This window comes from Maniola jurtina, chromosome 12, assembly GCF_905333055.1.
Source record: "Maniola jurtina chromosome 12, ilManJurt1.1, whole genome shotgun sequence".
Taxonomy (NCBI): Eukaryota; Metazoa; Arthropoda; class Insecta; order Lepidoptera; family Nymphalidae; genus Maniola; species Maniola jurtina.
Window position 1 is genome coordinate 6,223,097 of NC_060040.1, and position 18,246 is coordinate 6,241,342.

Here is an 18,246-nt window from a genome sequence, read left to right on the forward strand (position 1 = left end):
GTGAATCCAAAAATAAGATAATATTAATTATAATTAGCAAGATAATATAATTAAAAATTAAACTTTCCTTCAAAGTCCACAACGGTAAATTTATGGCATTTCTTTACGCTGCATATTAGTTTTTTGATGGTGATATCACTGATCGTAGGATACGAATACTAGGAACGCATCAGCAGTCAGCACGTTATGTTCTTAGCAGAATTCAGACATGTAGTCACGCAATCCTTGTAGATATAAAACGACAAACAGCGCGTCATATTAAAAACAAAAATTTGACGGATGTCTTATGGGATATCTTTACAAACATGTTATCATGAGTCACCATAACTCATGAGTAACATCTTTCCTTATTTATAAATATTTCTTATTAGAATTTTGAAAAGTCAGTTGTTCAGTCCGCTTAAATTAAGAAGAACTCTGTCCTCAGTTTCCTGTTAGAATTTATTTAGTCAGTTTAATTTGACAACTCTGTTTCAGGAAGGACCTAGTTCCTAATCCTTCATCTAAGAAAAAAGAATTAATTTTGATGGCCAAATCTGTTGCGCAATAGCACAATAACGAACTAGTGAGCTGCTAAGCTTTTTACCTAAATTGATAAAGTAGAGTATGACTACAGAACCCGTATTGAAGTGCGTGTCCAACATGCACTTGGACAGTTTCTATAATGATATCACTGCCATGGTGCTATCGTTCGATCTCATCGTCATGATATGCAGCGGTCTGATTCGCGGATATTATGCATCTTCATGGCAGGCATTTCATATAAAATCGCAACATACAATATGTCATGTGTCGACGATGTTGATAACGACGCGATGAGTAATTTATTAAGGATAATTTCGTTTCTTTTTATAAAATTAAAAATCAGCCAAGTGCGAGTCAGACTCGCGCATCGAAGGTTCCCTGCTAAGGTATTTTTTCAACAAAAATGTTGCAAAAGCACGATAAATCAAAAACTATTATGAATAGAAACAAATAAAATCTATTTTAGAATGTAGGGACAAGTAAAGCCCTTTCATATGATACCCCACTTGGTATAGTTATCTTATTTATAAAATCGAAAATACTAATTATCATTTGTTCATGAACACATTTTAATTTTTTTTGTAATGTAACCATAAATTCACGGCTTTCGGATTTTTTCGTTTACTTTTTACCCTATAGGTTTTCTTGACAGACACGAGAGACGGACAGACAGACAATGAATAAATCCTATACGAGTTCCTTTTTTAACTACGGCACTCTAAAAACAACTTAGTGAATTCAATAACCATTCTAGATGAGCAAAATGATATCACTGACGGCAATTAATGATGCCAAATTATATTCTCATACATTAGCACTTAATCAAACTAGGCAAAGAGATTAAATTAATATCCGTTTCCCAATCATAATTAGTATCATGTTATAAATGCAAATTATCTGTATAAAAATTTCTAAGCAGATGACAGGGCTTAACATCTTTATGAATTGCCTTATCTCTTGCTTACAGTATTAATAATAGTTACTTGGCACGAAGGCGTCGAGCAAAAAAATAAGTAGATATAAAGAGACACGCAAGATCGGCCGACGCAATAAGTAATGGGCTTGGCGCGGCGCGGCCATCGATTGCTTGCGTTATCTCAATAAAGAGCAACAGGCTGCGCTCATTAACACTTTGACACGGCGCAATCATAAATTGTGGAACCCCGCCGCGACCCGCACGCCTACCCTGCGCTGCACCCCTGTACCTGGCCCTTGGCCCGCATTCTACTTTTTGCCATTTCCATTGTTTTTGGGAGACGCCCCATAAACCGTGACGGGGCGATCTTCCGATACCGACGCAGGTGTCGCTTTTCACACGTTACTAACTTAATTAAAACGTTTTTGTTAAAAATGTACATTTGAAACGTATATTTGTGCGAACGATAAGAATCGCAGCTGCGCGAAATTACCTTTCAAACGCGTCAATTTGTTATCTAATATGATTTTTTATCCCCGGGACCACCATCCGTCGTATCCATTTCAATGGACTCGTGACATTGAGGGCAGATAATAAAAATTTTGTAGGGTGTACCTACAAGGAAATTAAATTACGCCGGATGATAAAGGACAGAGTCGTTCATCAATAAAGATAATTCATTCGTTGGTAACAGGTAAGAACATAAAATGGAGGTGTGTAATTCCAAGCGACGAAATCAACAGCAGTAACTGTCCAAAGCTATCGCCAAGTACATAAAGTATCGTATCCAAAGTTACAAACATGGGAAGTCATTAAACCAACTGGCATGGCACTTAGGAAACTCCTATAGCCGTCTGGCCAAGCATAAAGATCAATATCTGGATGGCTCGTTGCCAAATCTTTTTAATATCGTCCCAGACGCAACTGAAGAGTGGTTACGAGCGATAACAACAAAACTATTACGTGAGCAGTTTGCTCGCGAATTGGTCAGAAGCCTGACGATATCTATCGGCCGCTAGTTAAATCTTATTGTCAGGCACAATGGGGAATAATGGTCCGTGCAGACTTCCCTTTGGAGCACTATTGACTCGGCTTATCCATGGTGTCTGAGTTACGAGAGACCTCTTGGCGGCCCCGAGTAACTTTTAATGAGTGCAGCCTTCGTCCTCTTTCAAAGGACTTCAGGCAATAGTTTGTGAAAATTAAGTAGACGCAACATTTGAACGAAGAGTTGTCGCTAGCTTAAGCTATTAATTTTAATATTAATTTCATGCTGATCTTTGACTATGAGGCTATTTTTAAAATTAAAAGTATTCTTAATTAAAGGGAGGGCTCTTTTCCTGTTTGTTAGCATGATTGTAAAAATTAAATCTGTGAAGTGGTTTTTAAAAATACTTTTTTATCGATACTATTAAAAACGACATCGGTTCGCTAAACCGAATGGCTCAATAAAAAGGCGCGTGAGTCAAGGCGTTAACTTTCACACCGTGTCTCTCCCGCGCTTCGGGCGACGAAACGAAAACCTATTATCATAAAGCAAACAATGATGTAAAATATCAACAAACATAGGCTTTAATGATTTGGTAGTTCTCGGGATGAATGCCAACGACAAGAGGGAGGAAATAGCAATAAAAATAGGTTTTATTGGGCGCTATTAAAGAACGAAATAAAACCCGTGGTGCACCGAAACGAATAATTAAAACCCGTGTGGTATGTGGTGTCAATGGCAACACCCCGGTCGAAAAAAACTAGGCCGACCAACTAATACCTAAAAGGTCAATCGAGGATGCTCTTAAAAGAGTTAACCATTTATATGGTGGGAAGCTCCGGCCGTAGCAATGACAAGGAGAGCATAAAAATTCAATGGAGAGCATGGAAAATATGCCGCATCCATGTTTCACAGAAGAATAACTGGACATAATTACCTACCATCATCATAACCGTGTGGCCTATATTGCCGTAACAATGTAGGCGAAAATAAAACCTCAATTATGTAAAACATTCGAAAACCTAAACAAAAGGTGTGATATTTTACACCGAGTGTAAACATTTGTGTGGTCTCTTGCCAACTGTTGTTTCCGTTAAAAAAATTCGTATTCTGCGAAAAAAATTAACCACGTGTTGAAATTCTTTAAGATGAAATAATTCTGGGAAACTTTAGTACGCTTACGTAACTGTGTGAGATTATTTAATTTACTTAATAATTTTTCTATCACAATCTAATTTAGAATTAAGATGTTATTAATTAATTATAAAATTATGTATGCACCAAGTATAGTGCCCGGCAAGAAATATTAGTATGTACAACGAAATTTTGAAAGAGATTTCGACTTCGTAAAGCGTTGTCGCTGTCACTCATGCCTATGTGATGATTCGTCAGTCTCAACCACAGAAACAACGCTCTACGAAACCGTTATCTCTTTCTAAACACAGAATATTATTTAGTAACTAGCTTGTCTACGCGATTTTGTCTACGAGGATTTGTTTTTTAAAAGTCCCGTTGGAATTTCAGAAAATCCTTATTGAGTACACCACTCCGTACCTACTGCAGGATGTCCTCCTCTCAAATCTTTAGATCCGCCAGTTCAGGCTGTACGATACGATACGCTGTCAATCACGATACTTTTTTAAGATTTTATATGTATAAAAAGCCGTGTTTACGGAATCCTTCGTGTGCGGAAGTCCGACTCGGACTTGACTGGTTTTATTCATCTGGATAGTTTAAGTTAATCCAAAGGATTAGCGATCCCATGTGAGCCAAAAATCAATGTCTTTAGTCTCTAGAGAGGTGTGTGTTTTACACAGTGTGTGGAAAGTACTCATTTATTCATACACTCCTCGGTACAATTACACTGTCGTTGCGGTGGACGCTGCAAAGGACATCCCTCTAACCACCTTGTGAATCATGTCTCACCGGAAACCTCCCCACTTGCTCCTACTCTAGTATACCGCAAATATCATTTCGTATACCTACCTATAGTACAAAGCAAGGATGATCAACATGCAGAGGTTCAACGAAGCCGTCATTTTAAAATTCAAATACAAGTTTGCCATTGACTGCAATTTCACCTGGTGGTAAGTGATGATGAAGTCTAAGATGGAAGCGTGCTAACCTGGAAGGGGTATGGCAGTTTTTATCAAACCCATACCCTTTGGTTTCTACACGGCATCGTACCCTGAACGCTAATCAAACGACCCAAAAAGAGGGGTGTTATAAGTTTGACGTGTGTATCTGTGTATCTGTCTGTGGCATCGTAGCGCCTAAACGAATGAACCAATTTTAATTTACTTTTTTTTTGTTTGAAAGGTGGCTTGATCGAGAGTGTTCTTAGCTATAATCCAAAAAAATTGGTTCAGCCGTTTAAGAGTTATCAGATCTTTTCTAGTTTTCTTGTAGAAAAGAAGGTTAGATAACCGTTAGGTTCATAATACTATGTCAATTGACAAATGTCAAGCTGTCAAGATGGACGTTGCCTAAATACATAATTATTTATTTGAAAATGATGTTTTGGAAAACTCAGATACTTTAGATCGTAGGCGCGGAATAGTCCAAGAAAATTCAGCCGTTTGAAAGTTATCAGGTCTTTTCGGTCTTTTCTAGTTACTGTAACCTTCACTTGTCGGGGGGCGTTATAAATTTTTAATTTACACTTGTAATATTAAAATGATGGCTTACTTTAGCCGCAAGCTTGACAAGCCTACATGAGTGTCTGTATGATGAATTTGTGCAAGCGCTTGCAGAAAACGAAGATGATTTTATCATTCGAAATTACAAACTTGCTAAAACTAAACTGAGATGGTAAATAACGTTTTTGTTTTTCTTTTTTACTTCACCATGAATATACCTATTTACATGAAATAAAAAAAAAAACATTCATAGAACCTATAAGTCTCAATGGGAATTATAATTCCCACCTGATTCCAATTTAAAAAATGCACTTAGTAAACAAGATGCAACGTAACGTCGTTGTAAGCGATCTCGTATTTGTTTATTTTGAAACAGGAGAGAGATTTTAAAACTATAATAAATACGATGGGGTTATTCAAAGCACATTTGGCGCTATAGCATCAGCATAGAAATGGGTGCTGATAGTCGCTCACGGCTACCGTGCGACGTGGTATATTCATAAAAACATCACGGATCTAAGCGTTCTGTGAGGTAACATGTGTTTTTGATGGACTTTGAATATATTTTATTAGACGAGCATACCGATTATTGTAATAATTTATACTGTAGGTACTGTACGTACCTTAACATTAAATTAATATTCCTTGTATGTTTTTAAATAAATCTAGCTTTAAAACTACGAGAATGTATAATATGCCAGAGTTTTAACCAGCACGTAAGATAAGTGCTGACTGCAAAGATCCAAAAAATATTCAAGCTTATTTGCACAAAGCGCTTCCCGGTATACTTTTTTTTTACTTTTCCAAAGGTGATTTAGTTAGTTTTAAATTATCAAAATACGTTTGTGACAAGCACATAGCACAATATTTGATGACAACAAAGATTGGATTAGTAATTTATTCAAAGTGAGATAAGTATAAAATATCGTCGCCTATACCTAATCCGAAATTTACGACGCAAGTTTAAAAAACACGAAAGAACTGTTAAAAAGTTTCGAAGGCAGGAAGCTAACAAAAACTAACAAACATTTCCGCTACCCAATAGAGACGTAACTGCCATCTCGTAATGTAGAGAAAAAATACAACAATTTATATCCAAACTAAAGAATATGAGGATAAAGGCGATGAATATTTCATTGTGACTTTTATAGAAGCGCCGAAATGTTATTAAACAAACAATTCGCCCATTTGACGCTTCTTCGGACTGGAGTCCGAATAATTGATTCTTTCCGGGGGCGTGGTGATGGCAATGTCCATTGTGGAAACTAGGGACGTCTGTTGACAAATAATATTCGTATTCGAAAAGGCTCTCTGGGAAATTCCTTCTCATTTCCGCCGCTAAACGAAACCTCGCACGCCGACAATGGCCGGGATGTGGCTCCAAATTAAAAAGAAATTGGATGTCGTGAAGTTATGACAATATGTCAACAACATTATGTCCGGTTATATTCCTGAAAAATATATTAACGCTAGACAATTTTCTCACAATAAGTAAATCGCTTGAATATTAAGATTAAAGCCATACTTCTAATATTATAAACGTAAAAGCGTGTCTGTCGGTCTGCTATCTTTTCACGGAAATTGGTAGATGCAAAGATACGAGCATTCATAATATATCTATCTTACTTTTGTCCCGAAAATTAGAGTTTCACGGGATTCTTAAAAATCTAAATCCAAGCGGACGAAGTTGGGAACATCGTCTTGTGTAAAATATCTATACCTAAGCGTTTTCGTCATTTCTACGTACGACAAGAAAATTATACTTCAAAACTACTTTAGTGACGGTCTACTAACTTAATAATGGTTGGGTCTGACTAGCCTGGTCTGACACGTCATCATAACGATAAATGAGCATAACAGCCTAAGAGGCATTTCTTTCCGTTTATTGAGTAAGCGTAATAAGTAACATTAAAGGGCTATTTCAAAATCGTTGCGGATCGCTCGCTTAACTAATAACATTCACTGAAGAAATTCCTTATCCCATCATTATAAAATATTTAGCGATACATCTAATTTTGTAAATAACACAGGTTTATTTTAATAGACCGTCCGTAATAGCTAGGCACCCGGTCGCAGTACGCCCCTAAGTTTGAGGTAATGACCGGTTCTCAGAGCCTCGCACGAGATTAATACATCTGAGGGATTCAAATAATAACAAAAGCGACGACAAAAAACTAAAATGGCTGATAAATGTTCTATCCTACCTGGTCCCTACGCTCAATGCGGTTAAGAACGGCCCGTCCGATCGAACTGTAGAAGAGATAACAACCTCCCCAAATATAATAAATCTAAACGATAAAGTTTAACTTAAACAAAGGCGCCCGACTAATTGTTTTTCGAAACCTATCATTAGAGCAAACTTCGCTAGCGGGTTGCACGTAGGTAATGTATGCTCAAGTTAAACAAAGTTGTTAGTTGAGAAAATTAATTAACTATGAAATCTAGAGTGTGCAAGTATAATCTAGACGGTTTGTACCTACTGCGAAAATTAATTAGGTTTAAACGTCCACAAAATACAGGTATTACTCGAAGTGCTAATTGAACGAATTGGGCTAACTAGGTTATAGGTGGGTGCATTCTTGCACTAGTATTTATTTGTAGTGTCTATATATATATAGTAAATGAAAAAAAAACTTTTTAGCGCTTGTTCTTTATGTCAGCATGTTTGAAAGTTTGTATAGTAGATATTTTGGCAATCCAACTGGCTTTACTATGAGCCTGATTATTCACACATAAGCACACTTAAGTACATTTAAGTATCATCGTATATAACCGCTCCGACCAACCATTTTTTATATAATGACGTAGGGTTTACTTTGTAGGTAGAATTATGCAAAGTTTATTGTGAGCGAAAGGGTCGGTACGACACAACCACGACACAACCGTAATAGATGGACACCCAAAGCGAATAGATTGACGGTTAGAAAAAAAATTAAACAATTTGAAACTGGGAACAATTACTGCTCAGCAATAAAATAAGTGAAACGGCTGTATTGCCACAAAGGCCCTGGTCCTTGTTTAATGTCGCATAGAACCTTAAATGTCGGCGGCACTTTCCTTTCTATACAAAGGAGGGATTAGGTTTTGAAACAGAAGTTATCTTTTCACTTCTGTTTTCTCGAAAGTAAAAGTGAGTATCTAACATTTAAAGGCCGGCAATATAATTGCACCTATTACCTACTTGTCATTTGTTCTTGTGTAATAAAAGTGAAATTTTTGTTTTACTCTGTCTCTAGTGAATTGTCAGGTAATTGCCCAAATGAGACTAAGAAAAAACTGCTAGAAAATGAAACGTAGGTATTCCGTATTTAATCTTGTTTTTCATGTGCTTGTTGTCGCAATAAATGTCGGGAGCACTTCCATTTCTAGACAAGAGAAGTAATTTTAGGAATGGAGCAACTCTTTTAGTTTCGTATTTTTAACCCTCGATCTTAAAAGGAGGAGTGTTATAAGTTTGGGGTGTTTAAGTTGACGTGTGTATCTGTGTATCTGTCTGTGGCATCTTAGCTCCTAAGCAAATGAACCGATTTTTATTTAGTTTTTTTTGTTTGAAAGGTGGCTTGATCGATAGGTGTTCTTAGCTATAATCCAAGAAAATCAGTTCAGCCGTTTGAAAGTTATCAGCTCTTTTCTTGTTACTGTAACCTTCACTTGTCGGGGGTGTTATAAATTTTTAATTTACACTTGTTAAAACAGTAATTTCTCAAACAACTATAAAATCTTAGTTGATTCAAAAGATTAGATAGTCAGGAGACAAATCTAGCGATACTTACTTCGGACATGGTAATTTGTTTGACTATTAAAATAGATAAATATATACATACATATAAAATGTTACGGAAGCGCCGTATCTGCGCGGAAAAGGAGCAAAAGAAAACTTTCACGCACGTTTTTCAGTTCTTGGAATAACACTAGATTAATTGTCTCTACTCTTAGGGCCGATTTTTAAATCATCTGATCTGTAACTTTTATCTCAGGAATAAAGAGGTTTTGACAATTTTCGTATAGGAAATATGTCAAAACGTCAATTTCATAATTAAATATACCTACCTATAACATAACATAGGTTGATTTTCTACATTTCATATACATAGGTAATTCGTTATGGCATGATAAGCTGTTATAAATTCCTCACCGTTTAACTATGAAAAGGAACGCAGTGGTTCCTTGGTTACCTTCCATGAATCATTGCAGACAACTTACAAGATATAATCAGTAATAGTATGTAAAAGGAAACCCATACGAGAGATCCTATAAGGCAGAACAAATTGCAATATTTTTAACCATATACACACCGTATAAGGTATGATGAACTGATATAAATGGTTACTCTTTCATTACTTATTACAATCACTTGGCAGTACGATACGGTTACAAAATGTTACGGTTATTATATTGCATCTATTGTTATGCATAATTATTTGTAAAAAACCATAATTAACAGCTCTACTAGGCAATTTAGTTGAGGAGTAGGCAAACGAATTAACGATGTGATTGCATGAAATATTTTTTTACAGGATAGGCAAAAAAATAGTTTTTGCCTATCCTGTAACCGTACCGTCTTGTGAAAATTACGAACTTTAGGCTCAAATTTTAGTAGGGTTTTAGGTAATTGAGTTAATGCTGGAAATCATGAACTTTGGTTATTTTGGACTCATATTCAGTACAGGTTTAAGCCGTTTTGCTTATGAGAAATGAGCTCAGATTTGTATTCAGTAGGCAAAATGTCCAATTTTTTATCAGAATTGTAATTACTTCTACTGTTATGTTCGCAAGCTCCTCAATTAATATTATACATCTTTATACCTACTCCTTCATTTGCTATAGGCAAATAGGTAATATTCTATTTATGAGAAGCTACGAGTACTTAGGCAGGTATAATGTATGACTTTGGATAACAGAATATGAATATATTTGTTAACGTTTTATTTCATCATAATATATTCAATATTCATGTTCTAATAATCCCGACATCTTATCATCGTAGGATCTTATCAGGATATTTATTAAACTACATTTAATCAACATTAATTTCACATTATGTGTGAAGTGTCCGTCAACTAGCTTGTCTAGAACAATACAAAGCTTACTCAAACGGCAAAAGCCTTTGTGGCCCGCCAAACGTTTGCCCACCTTCAATTCAAACAAAAGACATTAGCACGTGCGGACAGGCTCTTTGCTGATTTATAGTTGTTATTCAGGTCTCTACACTTCCTTCATTTTCTGATATTTTAAGAAAATCTATTACGTTTCCGCTCAGACTCGACCGGTTATACAAAGTCGCCTGATCTTCGCATTTCTTAAAAAAACCAAACATGTTTTAACTTACACTAGGAACATTCAGTTCATGGTTTTAGTTCCTAGACCTTCATTTCATATTACTCCTTATACCTACTCCTTTAAGCTTTTACTGATCTTCTCTTCTTCAGCTGACCAATATCATTAAACGGTATGATTGAATCATCTAAAGAAACTTCTTCTTTACCTACTAAAATTCACGCATTCCGTATTGTAGACGTAGCAGCCCTTATAAATTCTTTAACAAAATATTACAATTAAGAACGCTAAAAACTAATTCCTTAGTTATTATTGTTGCTACTACAAGCTAGGGACGCTTTTTTATTTAACAAAATGTAAGAAAAACATGCCGCCTTAAAAGTTGTAAGAAAATTAAGATGGATGACACATTAGCTCCGGGTGTGGAGTCCACAAAAAATACCACACGTGACAAAAGCAATATGACACTAATATCTTTGGCAAGTTTAGGGACAACCCTGTGATCTAGCAAGTATAGGGATGTGGAATGTGGATTGACTTCACTTTAAATAATAGTAAATTAGAATTTAATTAATTTCAAAAAGCTTCATAATCTAAAGATTTTAATATTTATGTAGGTGCCATGTAACCTAAGTAATGTTAACTAATGTTTTGTGCATTACGCCACAAGGAGACTATTGATGTCTTTCTTGTAAGGGTACATATTGTTTAGTATTAATAATTGTAATAAGTATAGAGTTCAAAATGAATATCGGCACATTTTTTTTTTTTTGTAAAACTATTGTAACAACAATTTTAAAAGAATTTACATTATTCCAATACAATATTGGAAACAAACAAAAGGATCCCAGGTTTTTGTAAAGACAATAGAAAAATGACTTTTCTGCTAAACAAATTCTGAATGGCACTTTTTTATCTTAGCAAAGGAATCCCAAACTTTGTCTGTATGGTTCTGCCAATAATGTCATACGTATTTATTACCCGACGTTCATAGTACAATTACTGTAACGTGAGTCATATAACTTATACTAAGAACCGATATCTTACAACATAAGACTGATTGGTGATAATGTAATGCAATTTTTTACCTTCTACCAATATCATCCGATTGACCGCAACGCATTTGTTATCTTAGGAACTTCAAATAAGCGCCAAAATATTCGAGTCGAACCGCAAAACTATTTTAATGGTGCCATTAAAAAGTGATAGTTACAAATCGCTTCGTGTCCGTCGATTTGTTCGTAACAAGTGCTCAACGTTCAAATATTTTTGGGACAGGAAACGTCTGACAATTACAAAATACATAATACGTATTATTATTACTATTTAAATCACTTACCTACATTTTTATTAACGTTTAAACAAATAATGTGTTTCATGAGTAACAGTATGTTTATATGTTTAGTTTGTTGGTGTAAGCGCCTTCTAGTTGCTTAAGTTATTATTATATATTTAATTACGCTATCATACATACACACATACAAACACTCACGCACACATAAAATTCCATCCTATTACCCGCTCTCACACCCCGCTCCTGTCAGTTACCTTTGAACCGGCGTTTACGCACGTCGAGTCTGAAACCCGCTAACTGCGTGACGCCCGCTGTACAAAACGCCACGCGCCGCTTGTGTAAAAAACTCATATAACGCTAAATTAATCACGCAAAACCCGCTATTAAACTGTAAAAACGCTACGCTAAATAAATAAGTTAAATCACATAAACTTTAAAATTAAGTGAAGTGTTCTGCGAATCTGTGCTTCGAAGAAACTATCCACGGAATACGAGAAAGGGAAGACTCCAAACCACCGGTGACCTATCCTGCCTAAATCCAGGTATTTATCCTACAATTTCTCTGGTCCTATCGCACCGTATCCAATTTCTCTTCCTAGAATCGTATTCATATACAATTCAACACTAAACACGCTATTTATTGTATATTTCAATATTCATTGCAATAGAATTACGTTCGGAACATAGGTACCGCCGCTAACAAAAATATACAAAAATCTTATATAATTACGCATATTTATGTTTAGATCCACGCATTACATTATATTAACGCATTATATATAATTATCTATGTATATTTTTCAATATTTAAAGATTAAAACTTTTTATATCTACCTACAACAAACTCATTATAAAATTATATCGAAATATTAATTCGCCTGTATTGAGTCTTATTCGCTTGAAATAACGTTTATTATCGCATATCAGAAATCAGAATGTCGAAATCTAACGAAACTATTGTTAGATTAGAGGCTAAGAAAGAATTCTTGTTTTTATCAATTCAACAAATATATGATTTAAGTCTGAAGGTGAGTGATCCTGTGAACAAAACGAATTTCTTGTCTCGCGTTCAAAGTTTAGAAAAATTACGTCAAGATTTCGCGATAGTTATAGACGATTTAATTTCAGCCTATTTGAAACATGACCCTGTTTATACGCCGAACTATGCCCCGCTAGGCGCATTTGACACATTATACTGTCAAATTCAATATACTCTAAATGAAATTAAAAGTGAATCCGCTGTGTCACAGTTTGACAACCAATACAGTTTGTTAAATAAAAAATTACCTCCACTGAATTTAAAAACATTTGATGGCTGTCCGTCAAAATGGACTGTCTTTTACGAAAACTTTTTAAACTTAATACATAACAACAATAGACTCACTGACGTACAGAAAGTCCAATACTTAGTTAGTTGCTTGACTGATAAGGCGCTTTTGGTTTGTTCTGGTATACCACCCACCTCTGAGAATTATCTTATTATATGGAACGCATTATTAGAGAAATATCAAGATACTAGAGTGCAAGCTACTCAATACATAGATACAATTTTAAATTGCAAACAAAATCAACCGCTCGAATCTTTTGTTGATCAATTTTGCTCCGCGCAAGCGGCACTGCAACGCCTAGAAATACCAGACTTATCAGACTTTATGATTACACACATTGCACTCTCAAAGTTAAGTAAAGATGTTGTGTCATTATTTGAACAAAATCATAAACACATTAAAATACCTACTTTTTCCGATTTAAATAACTTTCTAAAAGAACAATTAAAAATACAAACATTACGCTCCGTTCAAGTTAACACTCAAACTCCAAATAAAAAACCTAATTCATATAAACCTAAATCGCAAACTCAGACTTATACTAGTACAGTCAGCAACAACAATAATTATAATTTAAATTCTCAAAATACTCAACGTAAGTGCTTAATCTGTAAAAACCAACACGCTCATCCGCTTTACAAGTGTGAGGTTTTTAAAAACCAAGACGCTAAAACTAAGCTAGACATAGTGAGAAAAAATAGATTTTGTGAGTTCTGTCTAGGATTTCATTTAAAATTCCGCTGTAAGAGCCAAGGTCGATGTGGGAACTGTGCATCTAGCTCACATCACAGTCTGTTATGTAGCTCTTTTTCTAAGCCTAGGTATGAACCCGGGACCTCACAGTCACATGCCACCGCTTACTCACCGAACCGCTATGGTGCTAACAACAATAACACTCCGATACAGATGCCACCGCAGAATGATAAATCTAGTGATTTGCCAAAGAATCCAGCACCGCTACCCGCACCTCACGCTCCGCCAACTAATCCTACAGAATTAGCACTTTCAGTGACTACCTCTTCACGCAATTACTCGAAAGATACAACTGTACTTTTACCTACCGCGAAAGTAAATGTATGTAGTAACAATACGCAATACGCTATCCGTTTATTTTTAGATACAGGTTCAATGACTAATTTTATTTCAAAAGAATGTTGCCAACGCTTAAATATGAAAATTAAATTCGCTCCGTCAGTTGTAAAAGGCATTGGTCAAACAGAAAGCACATCCCTGGGATTCGTAACATTTAAAATTTACTCTCGCTTTGACTCACGCTGTTCTTATACTATTACCGCTAGGGTGATAGACACAATTACCGACCACTTACCAAACGCTCGTATCGATGTTTCCCAGTTAACTCATTTGCACGCATTGCCATTGGCTGACGACGATTATCATACTCCAGGGCCGATCGATTGCCTAATCGGTAATGAACTGTTCCCCTTCTTGCTTGGGTGTGACAGAGTGGTCTCGCCTCGTTCGTCTGTAGTCGCAGTTCAAAGCACGCTAGGCTACATACTGATGGGGAGAGCAGACTGCGCAGCTCACAACTCGAACGATTTTAAAACTTTTTTATGTCAGACAGACTCTCCGTCACTTGATGAAATTACTGAACGCTTTTGGTCATTAGAAAATGTACCTAATAAAATTCACATAAGCCCTGATGATGAAGCATGTGAACGCATCTTTAAAGATACTTACTCACGCGATGAAACAGGCCGATATACTGTTCACTTACCCTTTAAAGATGATCCCGCTAAACTCGGTGACTCATACTCGATCGCCAAACTCCGCTTTCTTCAATTAGAGAAGAAATTAAACGCTAATCCCGCTCTTCGTAAAGATTATAACGCAACCATTCAGTCATACATAGACAAAGGTTATCTTACGAAAGTAGACAACCCTTCACGCGATATAAATTGTTATTATATTCCGCACAGAGCTGTTTATCGCCCTGATAAGCAGACTTCGAAAACTCGTATCGTTCTAAACGCTTCAAGTCGAACTACCTCCGGAAAATCGCTTAACGATTTATTATATGTAGGTCCTAACTTACAAAATAACATATTTGAACTCTTAATAAATTTACGCTTATTCTCAATCGCAGTAACCGCAGATATTGAAAAACATTATTTTCAATTAAATTTAACGCCCGCGCATCACGCTTTTCAAAGAATTCTTTTTAGATTTGACACTGATCAATCTATTGACACTTATAACTTCACCGTAGTATCATTTGGAGTATCTAGTTCACCTTATCTCGCTATGAGAGTCGTGCGTCAGCTAGCTGAAGACAGCATTGACAGGTACCCGCTCGCAGCTAATGAAGCTACTCATCACATGTACATGGACGATTACATAAACTCAATCGATGGTTTTGAGAAAGCCAAAGCAACTTATCATGAAATGGTCGATATGTTCAACTCAGGTGGTTTCAATTTAACCAAATGGATCTCCAATGACACTAAATTTCTAAATGAAGTTCCTAGCTCTCATAAAAATCCGCACGCAATTAATTTTGATTCAGATGCTCAAGACGTTACAAAAATAGTAGGAATGCAGTGGCATCCTAAACTCGACACTTTTACTTTTAAAATCAACGCTAATGAGAGTCCACGCGATTATACAAAACGCTTAATTCTTTCAATTACCGCGCGCCTGTTCGATCCAATCGGTCTAATAGGTCCTGTTACCGCTTTTATGAAACTTCTCGTCCAAGAATGTTGGAAATTAAATCTCGACTGGGATACTCCAGTACCCAGCTCAATCGCTCAACAGTTTGAACAATTTTGTAATGAACTACCACATTTAGAACAAATCAAAATTCCACGCTACGTAGGAATGAACTCTGAATCCCATGTAACGCTCATAGGTTTTTCTGACGCTAGTGAAAAATGCTATGGAGCCGCCGTTTACATACGCGTAAGTTCAGATGAACATTCTTCTGGATCTATTCATTTGCTCGCTTCAAAATCTAGAGTCGCACCGCTTAAGAAAACATCACTCGCTCGACTCGAGCTTTGCGCATCTCTTCTATTAGCCAGTTTAATTGATTTGATACGTGAAACTCTTAGTAAGCGCTGCAAAATAAATAATATTTACGCATTTTCTGACGCAACAGTAGCTCTTTCATGGCTGCATTCTCCCGCATATAAATACCATACATTCGTTGCCAATAGGATTACCGAAATTAATTCAAAGTTATCTGCTGAACATTGGTATCATATAAAAGGACGCGAAAATCCTGCGGACATTATATCTCGTCCAGTCACGCCGAAAGAATTATTAGAACGCAAACTTTGGTTTAACGCTCCTCAGTGGACAACGCATCCTATATCGCGATGGCCTATAACGCCTTTTCAAGTAAACGCTCATAATGAAAATTTTGAAGAAGCAAAAATTACTGTTCTAGCAGTTGAAACTTCTGTTTCCGACACTCAACATCCGATTGATATTTTAGCCGAACGCTCTTCTAGCTGGTCTAAATTATTGCGCACCATTGTTTACATGTTAAGATTCTCCAAACGCTTAAAATCACGCGGTTCTATTACAGTTTTAGATCTTGAATTTGCAGAAACTTATATAATTCGCTATGTTCAAAATAAACATTTTTCTCAAGATATTCACGCTCTCAAAAATAATAAACCTTGCTCGAAATTGATCTTAAAACTTAACCCATTTCTCGCAGACGACATCATCAGAGTTGGTGGTCGTTTAAGCAATTCGCAATTAAATTTTGGTCAAAAACATCCAATAATCTTACCTTCTAAAGACCGCATCACTCAACTAATAGTTGATTATTATCATATCACTAATTTGCATACAGGACCCGCGTTATTACTCGCTTTACTCAGACAGAAGTTCTGGATCATTGCTGCCAGAAACTTGGTTCGACAACGTGTACACAAATGCAATATTTGTTTTCGCACCAACCCTCAATCTACTTTTCCACAAATGGGAGAGTTACCCGCTTTTAGAGTAGCGCAAGTTAAAGCCTTCGTTCACACCGCTGTGGACTACATGGGACCTTTCTTTGTAACTCACATTCGCCGCCGAGGTATTAAAAGTCATAAAGCGTACGTCTGCATATTTACATGCATGACTACCAAGGCAGTACACCTAGAATTAGTCTCAGATCTTAGTTCTGACTTATTTCTTGCAGCTTTTTTAAGACTAAGCGCACTCAAAGGCCCTGTAAGTCTAATATACAGCGATGGAGCTACTACATTTTTCGGAGCTAAACGCAAATTAGATGAACTTTACACTCTCATACAGTCCAATGCTCATAAAAATTTTATTGAAAATCGCCTCGCAGAACATCGTATTCAATTTAAACATAGCCCGCCTTACGGCCCGCATTTTAATGGTCTTAGCGAAATTAACGTTCGCTGTGTAAAAACGCATTTATACAAGGTAGTAGGGACACAAATCCTTACTTATGAAGAATTAAATACAATTATAATTCAAATCGAAAACTTATTAAATAGTAGACCATTATGTATTTTAAGCTCTGATCCGTCAGATCTTTCCGCACTTACGCCCAATCATTTTCTCAATCTCACTCCCGCAAAATATTTACCTGTCGAGGATTTAACGGACATTCCCGACAGCCGCTTATCCCGCTATCAATTGTTAACTAAAATTACTTGTTCTTTCTGGAAACGCTGGAGCCAAGAATATTTGACTTCTTTACAACACAGACAAAAGTGGAATACTCCATCCAACCCTGTGAGTCTTGGAGCTGTTGTTGTAATCAAAGACTCCAACGTTCATCCTCTTTGCTGGCCTCTAGGAGTTATAGAAGAACTCTATCCAGGGAAAGACAGTATAATTCGAGCAGTCAAAGTTAGAACGCGTTCCGGAAGCTACATCAGACCTGTAGTTCGGATATGCCCTCTACCTTCTCAATAGGCTGCTATTAACGCTATTAACTCTATTTAACCGCTTTAAACGCTATAATTTTTATCTCTCTCTTGCAATTCGTTCTGTTTAGAGGACTTACCTCTAGGCGGGGGAAGTTGTAAGCGCCTTCTAGTTGCTTAAGTTATTATTATATATTTAATTACGCTATCATACATACACACATACAAACACTCACGCACACATAAAATTCCATCCTATTACCCGCTCTCACACCCCGCTCCTGTCAGTTACCTTTGAACCGGCGTTTACGCACGTCGAGTCTGAAACCCGCTAACTGCGTGACGCCCGCTGTACAAAACGCCACGCGCCGCTTGTGTAAAAAACTCATATAACGCTAAATTAATCACGCAAAACCC

At 36.4% G+C, this 18,246-nt stretch overlaps 1 protein-coding gene across 1 annotated transcript in view; it reads right to left on the minus strand.

Moving 5' to 3' along the window:
* LOC123870247 (lysine-specific histone demethylase 1A) overlaps positions 1–18,246 on the minus strand; it is a 395,360-nt gene that overhangs the window by 143,031 nt on the left and 234,083 nt on the right. The window lies entirely within an intron of this gene.